Below are 18,492 nucleotides of genomic sequence, written 5' to 3' on the forward strand. Positions count from 1 at the left end.
GTTTGATAAATAGTATCAAAAGGCTCTCCTTAGAGGCTGCCCTTCTTACCTGAGCACCTGCTTCTGCACAGTCTCATCTGTGTGGTTCTGTCAGACTTTAATTTTTTAAAATCTAATAGGCAATAAGTGGTGCCTCAATATAGTTTTTTTAAAAAACAGCTTTATTGAGGTGCAATTGACATAAGACAAAGTGTGCATTTAAAGTGTACAGTTTGTTTTGACATATGTATACATTTGTGAAACCGTCGCCTCAATGAAGATAATGACTATATTATCCCCACAAGTTTCTTCCCCTTCCTTTGTATTCCTTTCCTCTTCCCCTTCCCTCCCTAAAAAACCAATGATCTGTTTTCTGTCACTATAGACGAGTTGGCATTTACTGTTTATTTATCCATTTACCTGTTGATGGACATTCAGGTTGTTTCCAGGTGGTGGTGGTGGGGCGGGGTTTGTTATTTTTTACTATTACTCAAGTTATTGAAGGCATTCATTGTATGGACAAGTCATTGTATGGACATATATTTCCCTTTCCCTTGGGTAAGTACCTAGGTGTGGAATGGCTGGAGTACATCATAGGTGTATAACTTTTTAAGAAACTCTCAAATTGTTTTCCAAAGTAGTTGTACTATTTTTCATTCCCACCAGCAGAGTATGAGTTTGAATTTCTCCACATTCTTAAACACTTAGTATGGCCAATCTTTTTCATTTTGACTGTCTTAATAGGTGTGTAGTGGTATCTTGTGGTTTTAATTTACATTTCTCTAATAACTGATGACCATCTTTTCGTGTGCTTTTTTGTCACTTGTATATGTTTTTTGGGGGAAGTGTCTATTTGAATCTTTAGCCCATTTTAAAATTGGATTTTCTTATTGCTGAGTTTTGAGAGTTCTTTATGTTTTCTGAATACAGGTCCTTTTCAAATTATATTATTTTTAAAGATTTCTCTTCAGTCTAAGGCTTGTATTTTCTCTTAGTGTCTTGTAAAGAGCAGGGGTATATAATTTTGATGAAGTCTAATTGATCAATTTTTTCTTGTGTATTATGCTTTCAATGCCATACTTAAGTTTTGCTTAACCCGAGGTCACAAAGATTTTCTATCATTTCCTCTAGACATGATAGTTTTAGATTTTACATTTAGTTCTGTGATTTTTGAGCTAATTTGAGGTGTCTGTCCAAGTTCTTTTTTTTTTTTTTTTTTTAACATGGATATCCAATTGTTTCAGGATCATTTGTTGAAAAGATTATCCTTTATCCAATGCATTGGCTTGGCACATTGTGTTTTAAAAAAAAATATGTGAATTTTTCTGAACTCTTCTGTTCAATTGATCTATTTGTCTATATGCCAATATTATGCTGTTTTGATTACTGTAGCTTCATGATAAGTCTTGAAATCACATAGTGTTAGCTCTTAAACTTGGTTCTTTTTCAAAGTTGTTCTGGATCATCTGAGTCCTTTGTATGAATTTTAGAATTAGTTTGAAAACTTCTACAGAAAGGCAGCTGAGATTTAGATTGGGATTGACTGCATTGAATCTGCATTAAAAACTAATGTTGGTGCTTTTGCCCTTTTGCTGATAATCTTAGGACCTTTAGACACTTTGAGTCCATTTCCCTCCCAGCTGGCTTACATGCAATTGCTGCCAAATATTTTAGTTCTAAACTCTACAAGAGATTGCTGCTGTTGTTTTGTATTCTGTTTAGGTTTGCTGTGTTTGTTCTTCCTTGTTCCTTCATTTCGTGCTTCCACCTGGGATCAACTTCTCCAGCCTGAGGATCACTCTTTGTGTCCTTTAGCGTAGTCGGCTAGTAACATTCTTAGTTTTTGCCTAAAAATTATTTTACTTTCATTCTTGAAGGATAATGTCACTAGTTATAGAATCCTCGGTTGGCAATTATTTTCTTTCAGAAGTTTGATAGCTTTCCATTATCTTCTGCTTTCAATCATTTAGATTGAAATGTTAGCTCTTTAGTCTAATTGGAAAGTAGTAAGCCTCTTGCCTCTGGCTACTTCTAGATTTTAGGATTTCTCTTTGCCTTTGGTTCTCTGCGGTTTTCCTATCATGTGTCTAGGTAAGAGTGTTTTTCTTTTTTTATTCTGCTTTGGGTTTATAAGGCTTCTCAAATCGGTAGACTACAGTCATGAGCCGCATAATGACATTTTGGTGAACAACGGACCACATGTATGACATGGTCTCATAAGATTAAAACCATATAGCCTAGATGTGTAGTAGGCTATAACACCTAGGTTTGTGTAAGTACACTCCATGATGTTCACACAATGGTGAAATCGCCTAAGGTGTGTTTCTCAGAACATATTGCCATCGTTAAGTGACACATGACTATAATGCCTCTTATCAGTTTTGGAGGATTCTCAGGTAATATCTTGTCAAAGCTCTCTTCTAACCCCCTTTTTCTCTTTTTTCTCCTTCTGCAACTACAATTAAACATAAGACCTTTTCACTGTATGCTTTATTTCTCTTACCTCTCATTTACATTTTTCTATCCTTTGACTCTCTGTGCTTCCATATAGATATTTTCTTCAGCACTGGTGGTACTCTGGAGCCTACTCATACCAGCTTATGAGAGACTATGGTTAAATTCTGTACGAAGGAAATTTGTGAGCTGGTTGTTAAACCATTGATAACTCAAAACAGGGCGTGATAGGAGTATTTATACCAGGTAAATTGGCAAACAGTATAAATTAGGCGTTCCTCTGTTATTTTCTATTTGGTACATAGCATTTTTTTTTAACTTTTTTTTTTTTTTAAATTATTACATCATGTCCACCACCCAAATACTAATTACAACCCATCACCACACACATGTGCCGAATTATCCCTTTCACCCTCCTCCCTCCCCCCTTCCCCTCTGGTAACCACCAATCCAATCTCTGTCTCTATGTGTTTGTTTATTGTTATTATCTACTACTTGAAGGAAATCATACGGTATTTGACCTTCTCCCTCTGACTTGTTTCACTTTGCATAATACCCTCAATGTCCATCCATGTTGTCACAAATGCCTGGATTTCATCGTTTCTTATGGCTGAGTAGTATTCCCTTGTGTATATATACCACATCTTCTTTATCCATTCGTCCCTTAATGGGCACTTAGGTTGCTTCCAAGTCTTGGCTATTGTGAATAATGCTGCAATGAACACAGGGGTGAATGTATCTTTACGCATTGGTGTTTTCAAGTTCTTTAGATAAATACCCAGCAGTGGAATAGCTGGATCATATGGTAGTGCTATCCTTGATTTTTTGAGGAATCTCCATACTGTTTTCCACAGTGGCTGCACCAGTTTGCACTCCCACCAGCAGTGTATGCGAGTTCCCTTCGCTCCACATCCTCTCCAACACTTGCTGTTTCCTGTCTTGTTAATTATAGCCATTCTGACAGGCGTGAGGTGATAGCTCATTGTAGTTTTGATTTGCATTTCCCTGATAGTTAATGATTTTGCACATCTTTTCATGTGTCTGTTGGCCATCTGTATATCTTCTTTGGAGAAATGTCTGTTCAGGTCTTTTGCCCATTTTTTAATTGGGTTGTTAGTTTTTTTTTTTTGTTGAGATGCATGAGTTCTTTATATATTTTGGAGATTAAGCCCTTATCAGATGTATGGTTTGCAAATATCTTCTCCCAATTGTTAGGTTGTCTTTTCGTTTTGTTAATGGTTTCCTTTGCTGTGCAGAAGCTTTTTAGTTTGATGTAGTCCCATTTGTTTATTTTTTCTGTTGTTTCTCTTGCCCGGTCAGACATGGTGCTTGAAAATATGTTGCTAAGACCGATGTCGAAGAGCGTGCTGCCTATGTTTTCTTCTAGAAGTTTCATAGTTTCAGGTCTTACATTCAAGTCTTTAATCCATTTGGAGTTAATTTTTGTGTATGGTGTAAGGTAAGGGTCTATTTTCATTTTTTTGCATGTGGCTGTCCAGTTTTCCCAACACCATTTGTTGAAGAGACTTTCTTTTCTCCATTGTATGTTCTTGGCTCCTTTGTCAAAGATTAGCTGTCCATAGATGTGTGGGTTTATTTCTGGGCTTTCGACTCTATTCCATTGATCTGTGTGTCTGTTTTTGTGTCAGTACCATGCTGTTTTGGTTACTATAGCTTTGTAGTATATTTTGAAATCAGGGAGTGTGATACCTCCAGCTTTGTTCTTTTTTCTCAGGATTCCTTTAGCTATTCAGGGTCTTTTGTTGTTCCATAATCATAGCATTGTTAATACACTAATCTGTTTCTCAGAAAGGTTAGGAACCAGATATGGTCTGGTTAACTGAAAATTCTATTTAATAGAGATATTCTATGTTTACTACACATGGGTAATTTTTTTAAAATAATGAACCTATAACTATAGAATATTAAAATTAATGGCACATAATTTATCTTTCTGTGAGCTTGATTATGTGTTATAATCCTGATGATTAACATCAACTATCATTGTACAAGCTGTAGCTAAAAATGGTATGGGAGATTGGGCTGATTTGATTTCTGACCTAATGACATACCTGAAATTTTTTAATTCATAGAAAAGTCCCTATTTCACCTTCTCTTTTGTTGTATCTTAAAAGAATAGAGAACATGGTTATGTCGGAGGAGGGGGGCGTGGAAAGAAATGTTACCTTTTGTTCTGGATAAATGAGAATGTTCCAACTTAAATCAATATCACATTGCTGCTAAGCTGATAATGAACCTCATGATATAAAAATCTGATTATTGCCCTGCTACTGACAACACTGACGCAAAATGAACTCTAGATTTCATAACTAAATCTTGAACTCAGCAACTTCCTGGAAGTTGGAAAATAAACCCTTGTTTTCTGTACTGGAGACATTTCAAATGAGTACCTTAGGGAGGTAACCTTTCCTGGTCCAATGAAGACAAACATGGGATTTTTTTCTACTGCTTTTTCTCGTCGTTGTTCTCTAAGGACTCTGTCCATTGTCTGAACTTAGGAAAAAGTGCCAACCTTATCTAATATTCCTACTATTAACAAAGTATAAAAATCACTTAAAAGTCACCTGCCATTGTATAGTAATATATATATTTTTTATGGACTAGGTGTATGTGTGTATAAATGTGCATTTTACCTAAGTACGCTGGTTTACTTGCACGGGCGCAAGTGCCTGCTCATTGTGTATCAATTATAAATTAATTGACAATGGCATACACTTATTCACATAATTACAACTTTTTTCTTAAGTATCAAAATCTGACTCTAAGATTTTTGACACATTCAGAGCCTAAAGATGCTTCTGAATCACTTTCAGCCATTAACAGCTCAGGCTGTCACTTTCCCCCGTACCTATGCTTGCAATCTCTATCTCTAACACCTTTATGAATTGCAAGTATAATTTTAAGGGATAGTGGAAAGTATGGGGGATGTCATCTGCATTTCCTATTTGATTTGACTCATAGATTTGGTTTTTATTCCTAATTGAATTATATAATGCTGAAAATTAAATGGCTCCTCTTGAAAGTCACCTGGATTCTTTAAACAGTGCTCGGCCCTAAGTGACAGTCCTTCAAGATCCATGAGTAATCTTTCCAACTCTTCCAGTCTGAAAAGAATAGGCAATTTCTGCTATTTGCATTGCTAGGTAATTTTCTGTGTATCCAATAGATTTTTTTTTTTTAATTCCTTCTATTATTTTTTCTTTCCCCCCAAAGCCCCAGTAGATAGTTGTATGTCATAGGTGCACATCCCTCTAGTTGTTGTATGTGGGACGCGGCCTCAGCATGGCTGGAGAAGCAGTGCGTCGGTGCGCGCCCGGGATCTGAACCCGGGCCGCCAGCAGCAGAGCGCGCGCACTTAACCGCTAAGCCACGGGGCCAGCCCTCCAATAGATTTTTGTTTCAAAACTATCATTACTGAGATGCCACACTTTTGTGGTGTTCCTAACAAAAGTGCCTGATGTGAATCCAGTCATGAGGAAACGTCAGACAAATCCAAGGTGAGACATTCTACAAAATAACTGGCCTGCACTTACCCAACATATCAATGTTATTAAATACTGAAGAAATGCTTAAGATGAAAGGAGGTGGAAGAGTTATGCCAACTAAATGCAGCACATGATCCAGAATTTTCTTTGCTAAGGACTTAGGACAACTGGCAAAATGTAAATAAGGTCTGTAGATTAGATAATAGCATTGTACCAATGTTAATCTTCAGATTTTGGTCAGTGTACTGTAGTAATTTAAGAACATTCTTACTTTTTAGGAAATAAAAAGAAGTATTTAGGGGTAAAGAGGCACCATGTCACCAGTCATGTAAATGACTTTCAAATGGTTTGGAAGTAAGGAAATATTAAAATTTGGGAAATCTCAGTGAAGGGTATAAGGGAATTCTTTTTACCAAAAAGTTGTACTTTTTGCAATCTTTCTCTAAGTCTGAAATTACGTTAAAATAAAATGTTAAAAGGAAAAAACTGCATTATAATATAATCCCTTTGAAGATATTTTAGGAAAGAAGGAAGAATCTGAATTTTTTTTTATTGCGGTAACATTGGTTTATAACATAAAAATTTCAGGTGTACATCATTATACTTCTATTTCTGCGTACATTACATCATGTTCACCATTCAAAGACTAATTACAATCCATCACCACACACATGTGCCTAATCATCCCTTTCACCCTCCTCTCTCCTCCTTCCCCTCTGGTAACCACCAGTCCAATCTCTGTCTCTGTGTGTTTGGAGATCATACAGTATTTGACTGTCTCCCTCTGACTTATTTCGCTTAACATAATACCCTCAAGGTCCATCCATGTTGTCACAAGTAGCTGGATTTCATCGTTTCTTATGGCTGAGTAGTATTCCATTGTGTATATATACCACATCTTCTTTATCCATTCATCCCTTGATGGGCGCTTAGGTTGCTTCTAAGTCTTAGCTATTGTGAATAATGCTGCAATGAACACAGAGGTGCATGTATCTTTATGCATTTATGTTTTCATGTTCTTTAGATAAATACCCAGCAGTGGAATAGCTGGATTGTATGGTAGTTCTATTCTTAATTTTTTGAGGAATCTCTATACTGTTTCCATAGTGGCTGCACCAGTTTGCACTCCCATCAGTGTATGCAAGTTCCCTTCTCTCCACATCCTCTCCAACACTTGTTGTTTCCTGTGTTGTTAATTATAGCCATTCTGATGGGTGTGAGGTGATATCTCATTGTAGTTTTGATTTGCATTTCCCTGATAGTTAATGATGTTGAACATCTTTTCATGTTCCTGTTGGCCATCTGTATATCTTCTTTGGAGAAATGTCTGTTCAGGTCTTTTGCCCGTTTTTTAACTGGGTTGTTAGTTTTTTGTTGTTGAGGTGTATGAGTTCTTTATATGTTTTGGAGATTAACCCCTTATCAGATATATGGTTTGCAAATATCTTCTCCCAATTGTTAGGTTGTCTTTTCGTTTTGTTGATGGTTTCCTTTGCTGTGCAGAAGCTTTTTAGTTTGATATAGTCCCATTTGTTTATTTTTTCTATTGTTTCCCTTGCCCGCTCGGACATGGTACTTGAAAATATGTTGCTAAGACTGATGTTGAAGAATGTACTGCTTATGTTTTATTCTAGAAGTTTCACGTCTCACATTCAAGTCTTTAATCCATTTTGAGTTAATTTTTGTGTATGGTGTAAGAGAATGGTCTACTTTCATTCTTTTGCATGTGGCTGTCCAGTTTTCCCAACACCATTTGTTGAAGAGACTTTCTTTTCTCCATTGTATGTTCTTGGCTCCTTTGTCTAAAATTAGCTGTCTGTAGATGTGTGGGTTTATTTCTGGGCTCTTGATTCTTTTCCCTTGATCTATGTGTCTGTTTTTGTGCCAGTACTATGCTGTTTTGGTTACTATAGCTTTGTAGTATATTTTGAAATCAGGGAGTATGATACCTCTAGCTTTCTTCTTTTTTCTCAAGATTCCTTTGGCTATTCAGGGTCTTTTTTGTTCCATATAAATTTTAGGATTCTTTGTTCTATTTCTGTGGAAAATGTTGTTGGAACTTTGATAGGGACTGTGTTGAATCTGTAGATTGCTTTAGGAAGTATGGACGTCTTAACTATGTTAATTCATGAAGAATCCAAATTAAAGCAAATTCCGTGGAAGGGTCCCACAAATGTGGCAACAGATATAGGGACACCTGTGCTGCCCAGCCAAGTTTACACATGCAGAGTAGTGATAGCCATCTGTGCCACAACCCACCCTTTTGCCTACTGGCCATCTGATGTAGGCTGTAAGAGGATAATATTAGTAGATATTGAGCACCTACTTTGTGTAAAGCAGTTTCTCTATATTACTCAATAATCCTCATAATACTTCTGCTTTGGGGACTATCTGTTTTAGAATTGAGGAAATATGGCATTGATATTGATACATAGAATTGATAGGATCTGGGGATACAGTGGCGTGAGGAAAAAGTTGGTGCGAAGAATGACTCTTGAGTTTTTCGTAAAAGCCATTGGTACCGTTTACTGAAGGGAGACCTGAAAGAGACGCTGATTTGGTTGGGAGAGGGGCTGGTTAATGGAGGGGATATCAAGAGTCTAACTTGAGACATTTTAAGTCTGAGTGCATGAGACATGCGAAGGGAGAGGAATACACAGATCTGAATTCCAAAGAGGGGCTGGGAGTTGAAGAAATTTGTCTCTCACTCCATCATGGAACACTTGGGATGGGTGTATGTGTGTGTCATGAAACAAAGAATGGGAAACTCTGGTAAATGTCAATTGTTCCACATTAGATGGATTTTCAGGGATTCAGCACGAGGGCTAAGGTTCTGTGGGGCAGCCTTGTGTCCTTATCTGCATGTAGTGAGGCCTAGGATGCTCTTTGGGAGAGTTAAAGGGAGACAATAACGGGCAAGACTTCTTGGCAGGTTCCCAGTGGTTGCCGTATATCTTGAGTTTGAACTTGCAAGTCACAGACGGCAAGATCTCAGTCTGTATGAGGAAATTTGTCCCAAGTTGAACACATGCAAACATGTTGAAAGATTTACCAGAAAGTATTATAAAGTTTTCTCAAAGGGATTAGAAATCTTATTTAAATTAAAACCAATAAACAGCAATGACCTCTGCTCATCTCTTATCGTTGCTGCCTCTGATAACTCAAAGTAAAGTCACTTCACAATACCTGTAATTTCCCAGGGACAGATGGGACTACGAAGCACATACACACCCAATTGAAGAAATGAAATATCAAAATGTTTTTACTGAACCTGGACTAAATATCATACAACTAGGAATAAGTAGAATGGGAACTAAAGTAAAAAAAGAACTAACATTACTCACTCCCAGGGGTCATCCTTTATAGCAAAGCAAGGTACACTTTCACTCTGAAAGTTTCAGGAGATCATGCATTTACACTATGATTCCAGATCTCATCTCCTAGGGGTGTGTTATTCAGATGTCACTTCTGCCTCCATTCTAAGAAACATGCAAGACTATTGTTATATGCGTGTGTTCCCCAACAGTTCCCAGCCCTGTGATGTTAGGGCTATGTGACCAATTCTGGCCGATGTGCTGATTAAGTAAATGTTGAAGCATTTAAGAACTGGTATGGGATCCCACAGCTCTCCGTTCCCAGCTACAACACCATTAGCTAACTTGATTTAACAATTATAGAGTACTCTACCCAACAACAGCATAATATACGTTCTTTTTAAGTGGACAGGGAACATTTACCAAGATGGACCATATTCTGGACTATAAAACAGTTCTCAATAAACTTAAAAGAATTCAAGTATTGCAAAGTATGTTTTCTGACCACAGTGAAATTAAATTAGAAATCAATAATAGATAATGGGTAAATCTGTAAATACTTAGAAACTAACACACTTCTAAATGACTTGCACACCAAAGAGGAAATCAAATTGAAATTAGAAACTTTTGAAGTAAAAAAAAAATGAAAACACAGCATATTGATATACCTGGAATGTAGTTAAAGTAGTACTTAAAGAGAATTACATCTATGTTAGAAAAAAAGAAAAGTCTCCATCAATTACTTTAGCTTCTACCTTAAACTAGAAAGAGGAGGAAATGAAACCCAAAGTATGCATAAGAAGCAAATATAGAACAAAAGTCATTGAAATAAAAAAACAGAAAAACAATAGAGAAAATCAATAAAAACCCAAAACTGGTTCTTTGAGAAGATTGATAAAATTGATAAACCTCTAGACTGACCAGAAAAAAAAAATAAATTACCAATATCAGGAATAAAAAATGTGGCATCAGTACAAATTCTACAGATAGTAAAAGGATAGTAAAGGAATATTATGAACAACTTTGATTAAAAATGCCAATAAATTTGACAACTTAGACTAAATGAACAAATGCCTTGAAAGACACAGACTGCTAAAGCTCACCCAAGAAGAAATAAATAACCTGAATAGCCCTAAATCTATTAAAGAAGATGAATTTGTAGTTAGAAATCTTCCTACACACACACGAGCAATCTCCAAGCTCAGATGCCTTCACTGGTGAATTATACCAGATACTTCAGGAAATAACACCTCTACACACCCTCTTTCAGAAGTTGAAGAGGAGGCAATACATGCTATTTCTATAAGCCTAGCATTTCTGTGATACCAAAACAAGACAAAGACATTACAAGAAAAAACTACACAGCAATATCTCACATGAATATAGATACAAAAATTTGTAACAATATGTTAGCAAAACAAATTCAGGGCTGGCCCTGTGGCTTGGCGGTTGGGTGCACGTGCTCCGCTGCTGGTGGCCCGGGTTTGGATCCCAGACATGCACCGATGCACCGCTTCTCCGGCCATGCTGAGGCCGCGTCCCACTTACGGCAACTAGAAGGATGTGCAGCTATGACATACAACTATCTACTGGGGCTTTGGGGGAAAAATAAATAAATAAATAAATAAATAAACAAATTCAACAGCATATAACAGGGATAGTACATCATGACTGTGTGAGATTTATCTAGGAATTCAAGGTTGGTTTAACTTTTGAATATCAACATATTTCACCATATTAAAGAAAAAGAAAAAGCATAATTTCAATAAATGCAGCAAATGCATTTGACAAAAGTCTAACATCCGTTCCTGCTAAAAAGAAGAAACTCCCAGCATACTAGGTACCCCCAATCTCATAAACGATGTCTACAAAAAACCTGTAGCTAACATCATACTCAACAGTGGAAGATGGAATGCTTTCCTCCCGAGTCAAGAGTATCTGCTTTTAACAGTTTTATTCAACATTGTACTGGAGACATTAGCCAGTACAAATAAAACATGAAAAAGAGCATCTAAATTGAAAGAAGTAAAACTCTATTTGCAGATTGACAAGTTGTTTATAGAATTCATGTGGAAACGCAAAGGACCTAGAATAGCTGAAACTACTATGAAAAAGAACAACAAAAGTATAACAATATTACCTACCTGATTTCAAGACTTATTATAAAGCTACAGTAACAGAGAGTGTGGTAGACACTCTCTGTTATTTGATAGACAAATAGATCAATAGAACAGAATAGACCCATACATATATGGTCAATTGGTTTTTCACAAAGCAAAGGCAATTCAGTGGAGAAAGTTTTTTCAACAAAGATTTTTCAGTAATTAGAACAACTGAATATCCATATGCAAAAAAGAGAACTTCAATCTATACCTTGCACCATATGATAATATTAATTCTAAATGGAACATAGATCTAAATGTAAAACCTAAAATCATAAATCTTCTAGAAGAAAATCTGTGTGACCTAAGGTTAGGCAAAGATTTCTTAGATACAGCCCAAAACATATAATCCATAAAAGGAAAAAAATGGATAAATTGGATTTCACCAGAATTAAAAACTGCTCTTTGGATGCCATTGGTATGAGAATGAAAAGATAAGCCACAGGCTAACAGAATATTTGCAAATCACATATCTGATGAAAAAAAAATTTATATCCAGAATATATAAAGAACTTTCAAATTAATAGTAAGGAAACAAAAACTAAAAAAATGGGCAAAAATTTAGACAATTAACTGAAGAAAATACAGAAATGGCAAATAGGCACATGAAAAAATGCTCAACATTATTAGAGATACTAAATGTTCTAAAATACTAAGTTTTGGAGTTATTTGATACACAGCCATCGATAAGTAAAACAGGTCCCTAGCTTCCTCCTTTGTCGCACTAATACAGATAGGCCAGTGAGCACCGGAGGTGGGAAGAAGAGTATGTGATGCAGGCTGCAATGGCTGTAGCCCAACAGCAAGAGGTCCCAGGAGAAATGGAGCAGGAGGGTAGTGCTGTTTCCAATGGACTTAGCAGGGCTACTCTTAAAAGGAGCAGTGTCAGCAAATTGGTGAACTTAAGCACTAGATTTCAGAAAGTGTAGAAGGAATAAAAAGTGGAGAAATGGAGACAGTAGACAAAGAAAAGATGATGGAGAACATGGGTAAAGAAAGGAAGAAGAGAGAATGGCCAGAAGCTGGAAGGGTGAGAAGACTGAAGAGAAAATCCTGAGGAGAGAAATATCTGAGACTGCCACCATTTCAGAAGGGAGCCTTGGTGCCTGTGCAGCATGGATGGTGAACTGAATGGAATGGTGACTGGTACAAAGGTGACGAAAACTAGGCAGCAGGCAACCGTGGTAGACTTTATAAATCTTAGGTCGTAAGGGCAAATAGGGGTGACCTAGTTGACTCTTCCATCCAATGGAGAAATGTAGTGTCTGTAGGGAAACTCGCTCTTAATTTTCATACTCAAGAAGAGGGGAACCAAATTTCTCAGTACTTCTAATGTCTATAACTAGATTAATGCATCCCTGGAGAAGTACGTGGGCATTCATTCATTCATTCATTCAATAGACATTCCCTGGGGACCTGCTCTGTGATACATACACATGTGTATATATCAATGCATATAGATATATGTATAATATGTGTTATGTGTGATATTTTAATATTAACAGTGCTGCTATTAATAGTTAGTATCGGTAATAATACCTAACACTTACTAAACTCTTACCATATACCAGGCTCTGGAACTACACTTAATAGTTACAAAAACCCTATATGAAGTAAATAGTATTATCATCCTATTTTAGAGGTGCAGATACTGAAGCTTATAGAAATGATGTAATTTGCTCAAGAGCTGGGGAGTGATAGAGCTAGGACCAGAGCACAGTTGCATCTGAGACCCAAACTGGTGTTTACGAGTGCTGCCCAACATGGCCTCCTTGCAACCTGTGAGCACCTTAACTATGAGGACTCGAGCCCTTGGTCATGGGGACACACAGAGGCAGGGGGAGGGAGAAAAGAGGAATGAGGCAGCGCAAGGAAGAAAAGTGAGTGAGGCACTTGGGATAGTTGGTTCTTAGATTCTTTTCTGACTAGGCTTTTTCATCACCAACATTTCCTTCTTCATGGGTGACTTATTAAGAACTGTTGCCCGACAGATGGACTGATGATCATGCAACGACTATCTAGACACCTCCAATGATTACTTAGGGGAAGGCCATTCTTTATCAGACGGCTGTAATTACCTGATAGTTCGTCTGTAGAGTTCAAATCTGTTAGTACTTTGACCCAGACACTGAGTGCTGGAGGCCCTTTGAGCACAGAAAATGATACCACTGCTGAGTCACAAACTTGAGGAGGAAATTCCATGATGCAACTGAAGTTTCAGTGATCCAGCTGAAGGCTGATGGGGGGGGGGGGGGAGGTAGGCACTGTGAGGCCTGGAAATGGTCGAGATGAGGGCCTTCACTGGGGTGAGCTGGCTCCCTCACCCAACCGGACTCTCCCACCCCTTGCACTGGGAAGCCCTTGCTATTGTCATTGTCCTCACTCTTCCCCAGGGGCTCAGCCACTTTTATTATTTTGGTTTTTTTTGCTGAGGAACATTTGCCCTGAGCTAACATCTGTGCCAATCTGCCTCTATTTCGTATGTGGGTCACTGCCACAGCGTGACTGCTGATGAGTGATGTAGGTCCGTGCTTGCGAACTGAACCAGGGCTGCCAAAGCAGAGCAGGCCAAATTTAACTACTAGGCCATGGGGCCAGTACCCTATTTTTTTTCTTTTTTTTAACATCCCTCCCTACAACCTCATAGTCCTTGTATGCTGGCATTAGGAGGACAGCACCACTTCTCTGCTGTCTATTTCTGCTTTCAGACAGTGATTTGATCATCCCCTCTTAAGCCACCACCAGCCAGCCATATTGCCTGCTGCTTATACATCCTGGTCTCCTCCAGATGCGTTAAGCGTCTTGGCCCCTGGATCTCAGGCTTGCCCAGAACTCAGTCCCTAATGACCATCCAGGGTGCCCCCAGGGTCTGGATGAGTGACTCTTCCAGCATCTGGCCTCACTGTGTCTTCCTCCTCTCTACTTGAGCAACCCACTGGGACAGGTACTCTTACAGAATCTGAAACTGTAAACCCTGGAGTTCCTTTCTCCAACGAAGACCTTTTGCCTTTTCTATATCCTCTTGCCCCCTACACCTGCTCTATAGTAGTATTTCAACTTCTGGTTCCTCAACTCTTCCTTATTCTCCCAATGCCTCAGTCCCTGCTGGCTTCATTTGTTTCTCTGTACAGGGTGGACCTTGTGTTCAACCATCTCTCTGCTCTCACAAACATTCTCCTTTCTTCTCACCGTTGATTTTCTTTTCAGGAGCCTAGTCAATTTCCCACCTTAGGTAAACCTAGCTGAAAATTTCCTGTACGTGTGCTCACAAGCTGTTTAAATAGTGCTGGCAAAACAAAAAACCAAAGACATAGAACCACATTGCTTGAAAGTTGTGTGATCAGTGTTAAGCTGGACTCTGAACACTGTTTGGTTCTTTTATTTATCCCTAGTTACCATCTATCTTATTCTCCCTAGCTGTTTTGAATTATTCTCATTTGCATCTTCATTCTTGCATCCTCATTCTTCCTTGTGCCATCACTCACTCAGTGACCTAGCCATCCACTTCTCTGAGAAGACTGTGGCGTAAACTTTGCTGTCCCTCAGTAAGATGTCGCCACATCCTCATGCATTCTCTTCAACTCATGCCTCCATGCATCAGAGGAGGAAATAATCCCTCTTCTTGCCTGAGACTGTCCTACCTACCCAAGTACTCATTATCATCCTCTTTACCAATAATCATCCCTTCTCTATTGTATCTTAAATTCCTCCCCACACCCCTAGGTCTGCCACAATTTAACCTAAGCATTCTCATCCTTAAATGCAAACAAATAAAACCTATTTCTCTCCTTCTCCCTTCAGTGTGCCTTTCCATAGCACATTGCTTGGACTTCTGTTTAGCATCTATTTCATTCTGACTTTTATTATAATCTGGTTTCATGACTTGAATCTCCTGTTATATTTTAACTTCTCAAGTGCAAGCATTTTTAATCCATTTTGTTTATTTACCCTCTCCACCCCGGATTAGATGACGGAAATAGCATTTATTCTTCTCTATGAATCACTAGGCCATTGAGTGTGGCCCTGATGTAGAACCATCAGGTCGCTATGACCTGCTGGAACCTGCTGAGGTTAGTCTTGAGACATGCCTGTTGTGTGACAACAGGTGAGCACAAGATAGTGGCAGGACAGCTTCGTGTTTTGGTGGAAATTCTTGCAGGACGCTGCAATGAAGTGCCACTTGACCCTGGAATCATCACAGGACAGGAATGCTTCGGGGTGACTTGCTAACAGTTGTCAATTTGCTCGAGTTTCTACACTGACTGCGATTCAACTCAACCAGAGGAAAGAATGAGTCATATCACAGTAGTATTGGTTGCAAGTGTTCACTTCACAAGAGTTATTTAGACAGAGGAATCTCTGTAGGAGGATAGCTCACATTAGCACCTTTGGAAAGGATGAACATTTAACTGCTTTAGGGAGGCAAGTATGTTGAGCTGGAGGGATGGAAAAAAAAAATACAGGATGTGTATTGTGTTCAAATCAAGAAATGTAAATATCCTGGATAAATAAGCCTTTTTTATTGTGAGAATCAAATGATGTAATTGACTAATTCTACAATCCAATAGATTTTTGAGTGCGTATTATGGGCGGGGCACTTCTCTGGGCACTGGGTACACAGCAGAAGCAAAACAGAGTCCCTGCCCTTTTGGTTCGGAAAGGCCTGGCTGAGGAGGGATCAAATGAGAAGAGACCTAAATGAAATGAGGGATCAAACGTGAGGGTATGTGGGGCAAGAATATCCAAAAGAAGGAAACTGTATGTGCAAAGGTCCTGAGTCAGGAGATGCTAGAATGTTTGAGGAATAGCAAGGAGCAAAATGAGAAGAGGAAGAATGTTGTTGAAGATACAGCTAGAGATGGGCTAGTTGGGCCAACTGGCCAGGCTCAAGACAGCATGTGTGTGAAAGCACTGTGCAAGTTCCAGTTGCTGCTAAAAGGATTTGAATAGAATTAACTTATTAACTTATTAAAGTAATTAATAAAGAGTTGATTTATTCTGTTTATCTTATATATCCACTAAAGTAAGAGACTGTTGTTCCACTACCCCTGTACCCACCTGATGAGACACCATGGGCAGGTCACAAGACATATTTCTGCAAATTTCAGCAGGACACAGCAACCTCTAATTGTTATATAGAAGAAGTTCTCTGTCTTTTGCTATACTGAGATGTTTAATTGTTATATGGTTAAATCTCAGGGGGGGTTTTTTTTGTTTACTTATTTACAGCATCTGTGTTTCTTGGTTTGCTTTAAAAGATCACCTTTCTACTTAAGCAATACAAATATTCTCCATTTTTCTATTTTTATATTAAAACTAAACTTTAATCGATTTGAATTTATTTTGTGTAAAGCATGAAGTACAAATCGAATTGTATGTCTTCCATATGGATAGCCAATTATGCCAAAGCTGTTGATTAAATGTCTCTTGCTGGATATATTGATATGTATTATTCAAAAGTGAAAAATAATGAATTTTGGGTTTTTTAAAGGTCAAGCTAGCCGCACACTAAAAAATGAATTACTCCAAAAATACTTTTGAGAGCTTGCTAAATGCAAGGCTCTGTGAATGATACAGATAGGGATATGGTGTGGTTCCCTCTGCTAAAGTGGAGAATGCACCTTTAAGTAGACGCTCTTCCTCACCTCCTTTGCTGGTCTGGGCAATGTGCTTAACTCGAAGCCTCTGTTTTCTCATCTGTATAATAATAACAACAACAGCAACTTCATAGGATTACTATGGAACTAAATGAGTAAAACACTTAGCAAAGTCTAGCCCATAAAAAGCACAAACAAGTGTGAGTTAGCTAACACTTAGAGCAGATTTTATTTATTAGCAGGCCAGTAGTCCCCTCCAGAGCCCCTCCATATTCTCCGATTTTGAGAGCACTTAGTCAGCGCTTGGTAATAATTTGTGGAATGACCAAATGAATGGTGGTTTCTCTGGGACCATGGTTTACCCACTGCTGCTTCTCCAGCATCCGAATTTTCTTCCAGAGGAAAGGAAAATAGTTGAGTTAGAGCTCAAAACAGCATCTGATTAATAATAACTAACATCTGCAGGGCATTTATTTTTGTCCAGGTATTGGTTGTACTGCTCTAAGGGCTTTACATATATTTATTTTTTATTATAACTCTGTGAAGTAGGAACTCATTCTTGATGAGGAAGCTAAGGCACAGAGTGGTGAAATAATTAGTCCAATGAAGTCATACCACTAAGAAGTAGCAAAGTTTGGATTTGAGCCCAGGCATTCTGCCCCCGCACTGGTGCCTATAACACTGCATTGTACTGTGCAAGCAGGGCGTGCGGCCAGGGCTCTCAGTCTCCCACAGTTGCTGCCTCAGAAGTGGTGGCTCCTTCCTCACTGGATTTAGCCACACCTAGTACTAACCTTTTAGATAACGCAGAATGGCTTCTTAGTGGTCCAGTGTCTTTCTCTAAGCTTTGTAAGGCAAAGTTGACTGAAACTAACGTGTCACAAGAAACACCAACGTCTTTCACTCTGGAGTATCAGTCACTTCTGTGTGGAAACATTTACTTCCTTCTCATGATCTTTACTTCTCCTTCTGGCAGAAGTAAATGTTATTTCAGAAATCCCTATAACCATATGACTAAGTAATATTCTTTCCGTTTTATAGATTAAGAAACTGAAGCTCAGATAAGTTATTTCTCAGCAATTGCCTCAATTAGATGCCATTTTGGACTGAGGAGACAGCATCGGAAGGGCTTGAACTGGACTTGCAGGTAGGCTTCAATGTGGAGAGGAAGGAGGGGAGGAAGGGCAGCCCAGCATGTCCAAGGCCCAGTGCTGGGATCATTAGCCTGAATGATTTAGGATAGTATAAATAGTGTGCTGTTTGGTGGCGGGTAGGAGGTGGAGAGGAGGCAGAATTCCAGCAGTCTTGTGGGAGGTGGCATCCGGGTGGGTGTTTTTATAATTTATTATTTGACAAGGAGATGCCTGCCCATCTCACTGTTTCCTCTTGGACGACAGAAGGGCATTAAACCTATTCACTTATTTGCTCAAGGCTGTGAAAGGCAACACCTTACTTTGTCCAAAACTCTCAGCCAGGCGAA

General features: G+C 38.5%; 1 protein-coding gene across 1 annotated transcript in view; it reads left to right on the forward strand.

Moving 5' to 3' along the window:
• GCNT3 (glucosaminyl (N-acetyl) transferase 3, mucin type) overlaps positions 1–18,492 on the forward strand; it is an 87,390-nt gene that overhangs the window by 22,202 nt on the left and 46,696 nt on the right. Inside the window, exon 2 of the mRNA XM_058541713.1 lies at positions 18,054–18,159. The gene's annotated coding sequence lies outside the window, so the exon portion shown is untranslated. The remainder of the gene's footprint in view (positions 1–18,053; positions 18,160–18,492) is intronic.

The sequence above is a fragment of the Diceros bicornis genome, chromosome 5 (assembly GCF_020826845.1).
Source record: "Diceros bicornis minor isolate mBicDic1 chromosome 5, mDicBic1.mat.cur, whole genome shotgun sequence".
Classification (NCBI taxonomy): Eukaryota; Metazoa; Chordata; class Mammalia; order Perissodactyla; family Rhinocerotidae; genus Diceros; species Diceros bicornis.